The sequence below is a fragment of the Vipera berus genome (genome assembly GCF_964194415.1).
Source record: "Vipera berus genome assembly, chromosome: 2".
NCBI lineage: Eukaryota > Metazoa > Chordata > Lepidosauria > Squamata > Viperidae > Vipera > Vipera berus.
Window position 1 is genome coordinate 229,177,651 of NC_138203.1, and position 14,896 is coordinate 229,192,546.

Genomic DNA, 14,896 nt, shown 5'->3' on the forward strand with positions numbered 1-14,896 from the left:
GCTTCACACATTATACTATGCCATGATTTCCCTCATCATAATTTGCCACTTTCCACTTGATAACAAAAATAAGATTCCTAAAATATAGCCCTTTTTATGGGCCCCGGAACCATTGCACCCTTTTAAAGCACCGCTGTTGCCATTCTCTGCATCCTAAACTAAGTCATAAGCCATGATTTAGATAAACCCACCATAATGCCCAGCTTCACAAAAGTTAGTAAGCAATACCCAAATGACTAGATGTCAAAAGCGCGACTTCCGGTGGCGACGCGACGCTGAAAGACAGCCGTTTTTGGGCTGCCCGCTCCGCAGCTGTGTTTTTCCATCGTAAACAGCGTCGATCAGCTGTTTAGATGGATTTGAAGCCCCCTCCTCGGGAGAAGAGGAGGGGGTGAGGCCCCAGGTAGGGGTTGAGCTCTCCGGGCCGCCTGAGCTGAGAGCTTGGGCGGCTGAAGGATGAGCCCCCCCGAAGCCTGGGTTGCTCCGAGCTGCGCAGTGCCTCTGCTCTGGGATTTTTGGAGCAGAGCCAGGCGTTAGCAACCACCCCTGCCAAAAGGAAATACTTTTGATTATCAAGATGCAGGCAGAGCGGTACAGGAGGTCAAGGTGAAGTGGACTCTTTATTTTTACTCTCTAGCTCAATGGATTTTATAGCTTTAAAGTGAAAGTGCGTAATAAGTGAAAGTGGGGGAAGATGGCGGCTAAAACTTCTAAAGCTCTTCGGAATGCGGGGTCTTCCCTGGTGCAAGAGACCTCATTGCAAGCTTTGCTTCCTCCTGCATCTCCCCCGGTATTGACGCTTAAGGATTTACAAGACGCTCTTGGAAAGCATGCACAATTGATGTCTGATATGATGGATGAAAAGTTGAAAAAGCTGGAGGAGAAAATGGAGGAGAAAATGGAGAAATTGGAGAAGAAGATGGAAGAGAAGCTGAGAGCAATGAGGGTGGACATCTTGTCTATGGTTGAATCCGTAGCTGAATGTGTGTTACAGCTGGATATAAAAGTGGAGGACCTCAGTCAAAAGAACTCTATATTAGAAGCAAAGGTATTAGAAAATGAAAATATAAGGGATAAAATGGACGAAGAATTGAGCCTTGTTCAGTATAATCAGATGCAGTATGCTATTAGAATTAGGGGTTTAAAGGAGAATGGTAAAGAAGATTTAAAGCAGCTGATTTCTGAGGCTCTGGAAGGGGTACTGGGCCAGTCAGCATCTGAAATTGAGGGAAATATGGACAAAGTTTTTCGTGTAAATTCATGGATTGCAAGACAGAGGAAGTTACCCAGAGATGTGGTGGTCTATTTTACAAAGAGAGTAATTAGAGATGAAGTCATTCAAGCTGCTTATGATACTAATTTGGTAGTGGCTGAGCAAGAAGTTTTGGTTTTAAAAGAGATCCCTCCGAAGATCCTAAGGAGAAGGAAAGATTTTGCATTTCTAGTACAGGAACTTAAGAAACGTGATATTAAGTTTAGATGGGAGATTCCAGTTGGATTGGTGGCGACGCACGAAGGTAAAAGACATCGTTTGGTTACTGTGGCTCAGGCACGTGATTTTTATAGTAATGTGTTAAAAGCAACCCCCCTATCATTTTTGGAAGCTGCAAAAGGATACGGTGTGGGAAAGCTTCAAGATGTTGCAGATAGACAGACAGAGGACAATGGTGTTGGAGGGGATCAAGTCACAGTCTCATCGGTTGCTGCAGGAGGCCAGAAGATGACGCGTGCCGCCCTAAGAAGAGCGAGACGAGAGCAAGAGCAAGACCAGCAGAAAGTTATGGAATCTTCAAAGTGTGCTTACAGTGAAGATATGGGAGGAGAGCGGTCCAAAGAAGTTTTGGGGGTCATGACAGAGGTGCTCCAAAAGTTTTGGGGCGTTAAGATTGCTGATTAAATTTTTAGATTAGAATGTCAATGGAGTAAAATTATTATAGAGGAGAAAGAAAGTTTTTTTTTAATATTTTACACAATTTAAGATTGATGTTATTTGCTTGCTAGAAAAGTATATTAGGGTTATGGACTTAAAGTATGTGTTGAACTAAGAATGGGTATGGTAAGCTCCTAATTAACAACAAGTTGTCTTAGAGATTGCCTAAATCTTTTTTTTATATACTCTTTTTATTTGAACTTTTATTTGAACTTAAGGATGATTTGGAACTGCGAGACATTTGGCGTGATACATGCAAGAACTATTTTTGATCATAGTTTAGTTTGGTCGGAGATTATTAAGATTAACAGAGATAGGCGCTTTTGGCGCGTAACTGAGAATTTGTTTGGAAATTAGAGAAAGGTGGGAGAATGCAAATAGCAGGTGAAAGTTTTTTTTTCTTTTCTTTTTTTTTTGAAATTAATATGAATAAGGACTGGGATTAAGAAAATTTATTTTGAGTAAAGCTCTTTTTCTGTTTTCCTCTTTTTCTTTTCTACTTTATTTGTAATATTAATATTGTTTGTACTCATTTTATATGAGCTAGAGAGAGATAGAATTTATAGTTTATTGTTGATAACATAGGGGTGTTTATGTTTGTTTTTTGATTTTATGCCCTGTATTTAGCTCTGGGAAGTCGGGGGGGGGGAGGAGGGAGTGGGGGAGAGGGATAGGGAGGGTTGGATAGGGGTGGGGGAGGGGGGATTAAAGTTAAAATGTATTGTAAAACTTTTTAAATAAAAAAAAAAGCGCACGGAGCGCTGTTACTTTCCCACCGTAGTGGTCCCTATTTTTACATGCTTTCGAACTGCTAGGTTGGCAGAAGCTGGGACGAGTAACAGGCGCTCACTCTGTTATGCGGCACTCGGGATTCGACCCGCCAAACTGCCAACCATCTGATAGACAAACTCAGCATCCTAAACCACTGAGCCACCATGTCCCTTTACTTGTAGGTAGGACAACAGAATAAAATACAAATTCTCCACACCTTTTAATGTAGTTTCAATAAAAATGTCACAATATATGGGAAAATTAGATAGATTAGATTAGATTAGATTAGATTAGATTAGAGATTAGATTAGATTAGGGCTTGGGAGAGAAGAGTTCATAGAAGGTAAGGGCATTTCTCTCATGCATGCATTGTTTTGAAACCACTGCAAAGGGCTCCAGGCATCTTGGAGATTTAGCACAAAACTAAATTGACTTTCCTTGCTAGTTGCTGGGAGGATAGTTTGGCCTTAAACAAGATGTTGACAGCTTGGATGAGAAGGACTCCTGGTCCAGATCTGACCTGTGAGCAGAGAGGTTCCTTCTCAGTCTTTCGTTGCTATGATTATTAACGGGAAAGGCCTCTTCACTTGATTCCTTATCCAGTTCTCCTTAGAAACTGTAAAACACAATTTCAGATGATATATTTGAGTCCTATCTTAAATTATACCTTGATTGTCCAAAATGTAACTGAATCATATAGGAAGGGTGGGGAATAGCATGGAATATTACTTAAATGTCAATCACGTTTCTGAGTGAAAACAAATTTTGATCTGAATAATTTTTACTACATTTCAACAGATATGAGGATTAGGTTCCCTCAGAAATGAGCAAAGAACTAATCATGTCTTTTATCATTGCCATAAATAATTCCTTAGTAATCTGCTAGCTAAGAATTTTGGGAGTGGCACTCTAAATACTTTTCAAAACTGTTAGACTGAAGAATGCCGAAATAGGCAATGTTAGAAAGAAAGGAGGAGAATATAATCTTCTGTTTTCCTTCCCTTTCTCTGTTTGCGTTGTCCTATATTATCTAAATTCAAGCTTCCCCAGTTTTGGGCCTTAAATTTCAGAAGTCCTACATCCTATAAATCCTATACATTTGTAGGGTTCCAGATTGGGGAAGACTTGTCTTAATTAAAATCTTTAATGCTTCATACTACTGTAGTATAGACCCACTGGTTTCAAGCACATTTTAGCTACTTACTTACTTAAGTGTTTTATGAAATCATACTCATTAGTGAGTACTTAAGGTGTCTAACTTATTGTTTAAAATTCAGAATATAAAAAGTTTAAAACAGACATACAAGTTAACAATAAAACAGCCCTTAAAATTCTTTAGTAGTTAAAATCCTGGATAAAAAGGTTTACAGTACTGATTAAATGTCCCCCCCCTCCACCATGCCATTCCCAAAGAAGCGTGTTTTGTAGTCTGAGAGCACTGCAGGAGAAAGTCCCCTTTTGTATGCCAGAAAGTAAGGCCTTTCCTACCAAACCTAAGAGCTGGGCAGGATCATCATTTATATGATATGAAATGTACCTGAGGATCTAAGTGGCCAAATGTAGCTTAATGTAAAGAATGTCAGGGTAAATAGCTTAAGCAGTTAGTCTTAGGGTAATCTGGAAGCAAACTGCAGTACTCAAGGTTTAATTAACACAATGCAAATGTATCAGATCTCCAGAGAATGTGGGTAACAATTTTCATAATTCCATCAAGCTGGGAAATTTTGGAGTTCTGCTGTTGACAAATCTGAAAAAGGACCAGGTTGGGAAAGTCTAAAATAGATGATTTGTCAAGGATTGTGAGCATGGACTTAGTAGGCTGGTGACTTTTACATGTTAAATAAGCATTTGATGTATGGATAATATCATCCAGTGTTACCTACAGTTGCGGCTTCTAATATTGCTATACCTATAATAGTTGAATTTATACATTGCAGTAACCGCTAGTTATAATCCATGATTTATGGTTAGTGGGATTGAGAAACCCAACCATATGTAAATTAATTTACAAAGCACAGTTTTGTGTAATGCTTTTAGGGGGTAATTCTATTATTCCCCTCATTTCTAGAGCGTACAATGTCAGAATATATAACAACAACAACAACAGCAACAACAATAATGATGATGATGATGATGATGATGATGATGATGATGATGATGATGATGTTGGAAGGGACCTTGGAGGTCTTCTAGTCCAATCCCCTGCTCAGGCAGGAAACCCTATACCATTTCAGACAAATGGCTGTCCAGTTTCCTCTTAAAAACTTCCAGTGTTGGAGCATTCACAACTTCTGGAGGCAGGTTGTTCCACTGATTAATTGTATCCTCTATTTTAATGTCACCCTGCATACTCCACTCATAGAGCCTGGACATGCCCCTGCAGCATCCTTTTCCTACTGTGTCCGTGTCCCACATTACCTCTGCTTGATCCCATGCTCTAAGTGAGGCAGGCTTCAGGCATTTTAGTCTTAGTATTAAAAACAGTGCTTCACTCTTTATTCCAGCATCTTCCAAGGACAGCCTTACCATATACAAGATTTTTTTTAGCTTTTTGTTTCCTAATTATTTAGCAGAACGTCTGGACACTGAGATGATTGCACACAGAATCAATATAGGCAGGTTAAGAATGAGCCATGAGGGCACAAATTTCACATTTGCATTTTTTTTAAGGCTGAGCACTTAACAGTAGGGAAAACTCATAGCATATTTTAATCATCATCATCACCACCATCACCATCTCGCCGTCACTCTGCCAATAGGATAAAACTGCAAGTCTTTAAAATCACTAGAAACACTAGAAAACTCTGTAAACCGAGGAAATGGCCTACTGGAATAGCCCTTGGCTAAAGATGTATTTTTTTAGTGGTGGAGGAGGACTGACCATTTCAATTCAGCCTTTCCAATCCCATATCACCTTTAAAGTTTTCATTCCGGAATTATTTTCCCAGCTGCTTGATTTTCTTTGGTTGATTTAAAATGTGAATCCTGCTTAGATATCAGAAATTCAACACACTTCATTTGATTTCCGAATTAGCTCGTTTTCCTAAAAATTAAGGGGTTTTGTAAGTAGGACTGCAGTTTCAAACCTCTTTTCGAACTTCAAAGTTGTTTGGAACAACTTCGTGAGAGGAAAGAGCTCTTTTAGCCTAAGATAGTCAAAAATTACTTCAGTGCCCTAAATCTGTCTGTTGACTTACTCCTGCTAAATGTATGGGATTGCCTTTTTTAAAAAAAAATCTGTGGAGATGTAACACTTTTATTAGATCGAATGGAACTATATAAAGTTGCTATAAGCTTAAAATCATTTATAAGCATTATGGATTTTTGTTCTGCTCAACAAATAAGCGGGTTTTAACGATGGATCTTATTTACAGTTTCTGGTTATGGTGTTATGAACAGGAAGGTGCTGTAAATAAACCCTTTTGTATTAGTTCTTATATTACCTCCTAAGCAGCGGCATGCTTCTCAAGCCCTGCGGCTTTGGAAGGCTCAACACCTTATTACCCTGTAAAGTAGCCAAGCAACTGCAGATAATCCTTCTGGGTTACAGGTGGGAAAGTGAGTGACAACACTATAGGCTTTGATCTTTTTAGCTCTTGCTCTCTCGGGGTCCTTTTGCAACCAACTGGCAAAAGGAAAGGCCTATCCAGCTTTCTTTGCCGGATCTTCTGTCATCCAAGGATCCTGTGGTAAGAGAGGATTCTCTCTAGTTCAGAGATAAAGCGGGTGGGGATGAGTTTATTTTTGAAGGGCAAGGCGATGGAAAGAGAAATGCAACCGGAGACTGGCTGTTTTTTCTAGACTTCTAGGTTGTCTGAATATACGAGTGTGTGTGTGTGGGGGGGGACCCAACTTTCGGTGGGGAACAAATGAAGGCAGATTGACGGAAGCCCCCCAAGATTGGCATCGATGGTCTCTCCCCCAGTTTGATGCCGCTTTATAGAAAGTTTCCTTGGCTGACTTGGCTAACCTGGAAAGGGTTATAGGGAGAGAAGACGAGAGGCTGTACTCCCAGTCCAAGCTGATTTAGACATCCAAAGAACGTGGGATGGGAAGCGTGTGAAGGAGTCCAGCCATCTCGGTTTCTTGCGGCGAGTTGTCAAGTTCAACGAAGTTGCGAAGGCCGTCTTGCAAGGCACTTTCCCACTTACCAGTGGAAAGTGTCACGGACTGAATTCAACTGTCCGTCCTTGAAATCTGGTCAAAAAATTAAAGTCCACAAAACCGGTCCAGGGCCGTGTTTGATTTGCCCAGGACTACCTAGTATTGAGGCGCTCCGGAGCGAGGGCTCGCCGTGGGCACGGTGGCCTCTTTCCCTGAGGATACAGGCTGCTTTCTCAATATACCTTTAGGTCAGGTATAATTAACCTCAACGTTATAAGCGACTCCCCTTCACGCCCGCAGAAGAAATGAGGCCAATCTCCCAGCCAGGTAGAAATATGAAATTTAGAATTTAATGAGGTTTTCTCCCCCGCCCCCCCACCCCCAAAAAGTCGCAGACTTTTTAAAAGTATTCGACACGGGCGATTTCTTCCCATTATGTCAGCGGAGCAAACGAAACAAGCAGGGCTGGAGGCTTGAAATGGCTTCTTGAAATCAGATCCCAAGACAGAACCTCGCCCCGCGCGCAAACCCGCAGCCAAATCCGCCGGAGCAGGTCACGAAGGGGGCGGCAGCGACGCGCCTGTGGCCTCCGTGGCTCCGAGGGCAGCCCTTCCCTCTTCCGGACGCCGGAGAAGCGGCCCTCGGCTGGAGAACTCTCCATCTCGGCGAGCGCAGCGGCCCAGAGGTGCTGCAGCCGGCCGGTCTGCTCGTCCGGAGGCCGAGAAAAAAAGGCGGCGAGGGGGGGGGAACCTGAGAAGGGGAGGGGGACCGAAGCGCGACCCTCTGCCAGGATCCTTCATGCCGCGAGGCTTGCTCGGGCAACGGGCGCCCCTCAAGCCTTTGCTCCGGACCCCCAGCCGAAAGAGCGGGGCGAGGAATGGGCGGCGCGGCCCCTGCAGCTGCAAAAGTGGATCTGGGAAGCCGCGATCGCAGCCATTCTTGTCGCCCCCCCCCCCACCGCCCCGCCCCGCCGACTGTTTTGGGCAGGGGTCTTCAAACTTGGCCCTTTTGTGACTTGTGGACTTCAACTCCCAGAATTCCTCAGCCAGCCATGCTGGCTGGCTGAGGAATTCTGGGAGTTGAAGTCCACAAGTCACAAAAGGGCCAAGTTTGAAGACCCCTGGTTTTGGGGATCGGTTTGGGTCGAACCGAATGTGCTGGCGGGGCTGTTCTGGGTTCCTGGTGAACGGCGGCTGTCAGCAGCTGGAGGGAACCGGCAAAGGGGCTGCAGGAGAATGGCCAGTTTTTTGCCCCTAAGTCGAGAGAACTTGATCCTTCCCGCTCGGCGTCTTCTCGAGATCGCTTCGGCTTCCACCGCAGCCCTGACTTTATCTTCTGAATGGCAAACTAAACCCGCGTCCTTGGGAGGCGGCGGGGGGGGGAGCGCCCGGTCAAATCCAGAATGCCCGGAAAGGAGCACGGACGGCGGCTCTAAAATTGCCACCAGGTGGAGTTTGGAGTGACAACTCAAGAGAGTCTGGAAGGGCGCGCTGGAGACGCTTTTGCGATCCACGCTCTTTTCCATGCCGGGAAGACCCCATAAGAAAAGGGCTGGGTGGGAATCCTGGCTTGCTTTGGCAGCCGTGGGCTAAACCCGCTTCTTTCCAGTGGTGCCATTCTCAGGTCCTCGAATGACTTGGGAAGACAATTTTTTCGTCTCCCTCTGGGCTCCCTGAAAAGTGGCTAATTTGGTTTGTCTTGCTATCGCCATGGGTGGGGGGGAAAGAGAGAGCCCATTTCCACCGCTTCCTTTTGCCAAAACCGACAGTGCTAAGCATGGCCTTATCAGCCCCTGTGTGCAAGCCAAGTCCCAGGTCTAAGCAACTTTACCCCACATCTTTCTTTAAGGCACCGGAATGCTATTGCTAGTGCTTGAAAGGCCTCCGTTTTCTTTCAGCTCAGCTGGACTCCCGCTGGCCTTTTGGGGCTCTGACTATAGTAGGAGAATCTCCTAAAAGTATTCTTGTACACAGTCACTAGGAAGAAAGTTCCCGGTTTCTTTACCAATTGAAGGGTGACTCCTGGATCAGTTGTCAAAGATGGGACTGCAGAATGAGTCTCCCAGGTTTGGTTTGGTTTGGCTTTGTTTTAAATCCTCAAGCACATGGCTTCTTTTTATTTCTAGGAGGTGTTCTATTTTAGTGCAAAATAAATAATTTTGAATGAGGCAAAAATAGTACCTATATAATTAGATATTTGTGATGGAGTGAAATAATTGTACAACTATGTAGAATATTCATTTATTATTAAAGAAGGGCTAAGCAGAACAAAATTAAAGATGACATTCCATTCCTAAGATGCTTACCTGACAGTTGGCCAAAAAGAATAGCCTAAATCCTGCACTACTTGAACCTATGGAAGCCTCCGTGGGAACACGGCTGTAGGCTTATTAACTTGTCAGCAAGCATAAGATGTTGCCGTTTGGGGCCAATAATGTCTTCATTGTATCTGTCAAGTGCTTCACAAAATAAATTGCTTATGAGATGGATAATTTAATATTTTAAGAAAACTGTAGTATATTGTACCTTCCCCATCTGCTTATAGTAGTTCTGTAAATGTCCTTCTTTGTACCGAAAATGCAATGTAATTTAAATTAATTAAAATTTAATTAAAAAGAACAACACAATACAATAAGCCAGCACATCATAAACATCTCAATATTCAGGCCATATGTACACACAGAGAGACATATATGAAGAATGCATGTGTATACACACACACACACACACACACACACAACGAGAACTTAAAAATACTACTATACACAAGTAGACCTTCTTCTGCAGAAGCCAATATACTCTTAAAGTTAACAGCAATAAACTAAGAAATGTAAGTTATTACTACACAGATTAATACTACCACAGATCCTATGTCTTCTCCTTCTGTGCAGTATCCTCCTCAGGTACTTTAATTGGAGTTTAATAGCTTTCCTTGCAAATAAATGGGGTCCAGTGAATCACTATTATAGGCGTTCTCTTCTTACAATTATCTGAGGCTTCACTCTTTGGCCAGGGTGTAAATGGATAGTTTACCATGACCACCACCACTCACCTTCCCCTAAAAGCTCTTGAATATATCTTCGATTTCTCCTTTTCTCACATAGTAAGCACCCTATGGTAGAAAAAGCACTGGGCAAAATACAAATTGTAAAATAACTGTCTGCCATGACATAACTTCCCAGCCACCTGTGTAATTTTTTAAAAGCAACTATATTGCTTTTAAGTGGTGTCAGACTTAACCTGAAAAGGAGACGATCCTCTTCAGGTTAAGTGATCCTGAAGAGAAGAGTATCAAGAAAACTGTACACTAGACAGACGCATCTTCAAAATCTCCAGTTCAGCTTGAGATCATCTCACCTTTTGATGTTGTGACCTCTGAAGGATGCCTCAACAAGTTCATCAAGGCTAGCTGTGAAAATAACTCCTGTTATCGAGTTATTTTCGATAACTCAGTTATGGATGGTAGCTGAAGCCAGTCCCTGATGAACTAGTCAGTGTCAAGTAATATCTTCTTCCCCCTTTATACGCCACCTTTCTCTGGTTAATGCTCCAGCTTGTCCCCAGCATAAAGTGCTTAAAATTAAACTCCCGCTGCTACAGTTGGATTTCTTCTGGCTATGGAAAAGCTTCAAGCTCCTGTGGAGACAGAGCATCAATATAATTCCCTTTTCAGGACCAGTCCACGTACAGTGTGTTCTATTTGTTCAAAAGCTTTGTCTGACACTCTGACTTCTGCTTGCTTCCTTCCCAGACAAACCTCTCTGTTAAACAAACTTTTATGTAAGTGGCTTGACTGTTCATTTTGAATTCTCCCTTCTTCCTTCCCAAGCTGTCCTTCACGGCCAATGACATTTGCTCACACAGAAAGGTGGATTTTCTTACCAGTGAGTTATAACTTCACTAGCTGTCATTGTCACTGAAGTGACCTGGAGCAGCAAAACAAGACGCTTTGTTCCTTTTCCTGGCATTCTTGGAAGTCTGCTTTTCACGTAGTCTTGATTCAGAATGGGGACAAGTGGGCAGGGATTTATACCAAATTAAAGCCTTCTTGAGCACCAGCCCCTAGAGTTGGAAACGACTAGCACGCATGTGCGGGGGGGGGGGAACCTTTACCTTTACCTTTTGCACCTTTCTTAGCCAGCATGTGCTGGGGGGGGGAAACAGGGAAGGGAAGGAAAACTATCTCCCAATTTAAACAGCAAACAACAATTGGAGATTTGTTAGCATTATCTTGTCATTTTCCCTTCAGAGGATTCAAGGGGGTTTCATTTCAGAGTAACTCCATCCTGACTTAAGGTGCTCCGGATAGATATGACCTGGGTTTTGATGACTGGGGAGCTCATGCACCAGGCAAATCCTTCCTGCAGAGAGATCAGTAATCAGTAGCTGGGAGTAATTTCAACCAGAAAGTAGAAATTGGAATTCCAAACAGTTTTCAAAGTCTGGCTGATTCTTAAATCCATATATGAACATTATGTCTAGAAGGAATTTTCTCTAGTGTGTTTCAGGCAGAGAAGTCCTGTGATCCTAAGTCAGTGCTTTCTATTAATTAGCAAGGTTGCTTGGAATGAAGGAATTGGATCTCCAGTTAAACAGGCCTTTTCAGATGTTTTGGACTTCATCTCATACAATTTTCAGTCAGCAAGGACTATAGTAGCAGTCTGACCCCTCTGGAAGGCTGAAATCTGAAAAAGACCAAACAATTTGCAGAGATAAAAATATTAGGCTAATCAGTGAGAATTAAGTCTGAGCAGAAATGTGTGTGGTTGCACTTTTACAATGGTACTCTACTTTCTCATGGTGAACTTACTTTCAAAGATCTAAATCAGGTTGACTGAATCTGTGTGACCACACTAGCGATTTATAGCATCTTAAAGACATCATCTTTGTGCCGCTATGTAAATAACAAAGTATTTTTATTGCATGATACAGACTTACGCACTTCCAGAAATATTTGCATGATACAATAAATATGGGCAACGAATTGCCTTTTCCTTAACCATTATATTGGATTTTTCCTGGCTGGTTCCAGGTTTAATCACTTTGTCCTCTGGTGCTGGTGCAGCCCAGCCATCCTTGCTGAGTCATCATGTTCAGCTAGGTGTAGGCTTGGTTGGCCAAGCTAGAGTGGAGATGGGGAGCAGGCAGAACAGGAGCAATGTTTTTGTTTCTTGGGACAACAAACTAAACCAATCACAATAAAGTTTTTAACTTTCATCATCTTGGCAGATTATTACCTAGACTTCAGTATGACTGAGGGAGCTGTATTTGCAAAATGCTTTAGTAAAACTGATAACATGGCTGGGCTGGATCTCATCACCAGATTAAAGATCGAGGCAGGCAAACTTGACTTTTCTGCTCTCTTCTTCCCTGCCCAAAGCAGCCAGCAGGACACGGAAGGTGCGTAGCTTTCATAATTCTTGCTTTCAGGATTCATGATCATTCGCCAACAAAATGAGACTGATACCTTTAGCGTGAGGAAAGCTTGCCATTTGGTGCCTTTGGCTTGATTTAAGTCCAATTCAACTGCAAAACTGTATACATAGCCAGCCGTACCAACAGGCTGAAAAATAGCTTTTATCTGTGGGCTGTTAGGCTTTCAAATGGGACATAATCTTATGAAGAATTGACTTGGGAGGCCGGTGTGTGGTGTTGTTGGTTCACATGGTGTGGTAGGATGGAGGGTTTGTTGTCACTGTGTGTTGGGGAGAGAGAGCATGGGGTGGGGGGAGGCTCAGCTAATCTCAATGTACACATGTTGTACTTTGACAATAAAGGTTTATTATTATTATTATTATTATTATTATTATTATTATTATTATTATTATTATTATTATTATTATTATTATTACATGACAACTATTTCCCCCCTTTTGATTAGATATTATCAAAGGATTATTGTCCTCTTACCACATCAAGAAAGATGGGAACTGTGGAAGACATGACTTGTGTGGTCAGAAGTATCCACAGAGTTGGATCCTTACACCTATGACATAAAATGACAACTTCATCTGGAACTTCTCAGGATGCCTCCAAAGACTGGTTCTGAAATAAAGTAATAGAAAGGGGGAACTTAGTGTAAAATATTTGGGAAATAATAATATGGATGACTATGCTACAAAACATGTTAAAGGAACTGAATCCATTTTCCAGACTGGCCTCTTAGCACACCCCAGCTGAAGAAAGTTGTGATTTCCTATGAAAAGTCCCCTGAGTGTCATCCCAGGGATCAGAAATCCCTTCTCTCTTTGCTCTGTAAAATGAATCCAATAAAACCTCTGTCTCCGTGCCCCAGAAGAGAAAACTCCCCCCCCAAACACACGGACATCTCTCCTTAAGATGGTGTTGCCCAATGAAACCTGGTTTTTTTTAATCCTGTCTTCCTACCCAAACAGCAAAGGAAGCTCTTTGCTTGGGTATTTTCAAAGGATTTTTTAAATCTTCTTCTTCTTTTTTTAACCAGGGACAGGGCAGGGCTGAAAATGTCAGATTATCCTTCCTGCCAAGCCAGACTTCGGTAGAGGCTTGGGTTTTGTTTTGTTTTTGCGTGCTGGTCACTGGGGAACTTAAATGTACAGTCAGACGTGCAGAGGGACTCTCAGAAATGCACCGAGTCGAAAGGGAAGTGCAGGCCAAGTTAGACTAGGATTTATGTAACAGCAGCAAGTGACCCCAAGCAGACACCAAGTCTGCTCTAGGAATTTCCTAGGAGCCCAGGGCCACCCATGGGAGCATTTCCCAGGTTAAACACACCATCGGATTTCCTGCCCCACTCTCAGTTGTGAATCCACCATCAGCTTTGGCTCCTTCACGGCCGCTTCCTTCTACCCTTATCGCACGGGCCACCCTATACCTGGCGATCTCCAAAAATGATGGACTACCGTTCTCACCATCCCAGACGGGTCCGCAATCCAACAAAATTATAGACCACTAAATTACGGATTGCCGCCTTATATTAGGAGGTTGCATAAGACAGAAAGAAATTGAGGTCGATTATTTGCTTCGGTTTTAATCCAGCCCAACTTGAATTTTCAAGGGGGAAGGAGGGCTAGTGAAGAGAATAGTTGTGAACCAAAAACTCTTTCTATTACACGGTACTACTGTCCTTGTTCATGTTTCACCTTTTTTTTTAGAAAAGTTCCACGGAGCGCGACTCCACTTACTAGAAAAACTAGACGACTAAGGTTGCCAAATGCTCGCTGGCCAGCATTTGCCCACACCAGTTTTTGAAAATGGCCGCTAGATCGCCACAATTCTTCCAGATCTCTGAGAATCGAATCTGGCAGACAAAGAAGTGGAGGACTTGGGCTGCAATCAATTTCCTCCTAAAAAGGGGATCCGGATGAGACTTCTGTGGACTATAATGAAGAGGCGGCAACGGGGCGTCTTCGGAAAGCCATTTCTATCCTGTCCTCAACCTGATATAATGTCCGCGAAACGAACGCCGGCTAGGCAGGCAGTGGATCGCCCTGCAGGACTGCGCCAATCTCGGGGGAGCCGCAGGACAGTGAGAATGAAAGCGGAGGCCCTCCGCGCAGGGCAGATTGGTCATTTTTATAGCAGAAGTTCAATGCTCTGCATAGCCTTTTATTACTGCTCTCTGTTGCCCCTTGGAAACTGGTGATTCAAACCCCAATCCAAATATTTGGGTGGCGCTCACTTTGAATAATAAAGTCTGATTTGATTCTTCCAGTTGTCAGCAGAGTAGGTTTTGGTACTCAAAGGATGGTACCCTAAGATAAAACGCCAGCTGGTCGGTCCAATCTTACCAAGGTGTCTCCGTTCTTCAAATACTTCCCGAGCAAAAGTTCCTCAATTGGAGGTCCGGGGTAGGGAAACAGAAGGTTGAGAGAACTTCAGCAGTTCCCGCCTAGCTTAAATGTTGAGCAAACAAACGGGATATAAGAAAATGGAAGCTCGGAGAAATTTCAGATGAATAATATTTTGGAAAGGCCAAAAGCAGAAAACGTGATTTTTTAACAGTGCCTTTTGATGACCTCCCTACAGAACCTTGGATTGGCTTTTACATTTCTCCCTACCAAAAGGCAGGCTGTCCAAAATGCGGACAGATCCTACGGAACAACACCGCGTG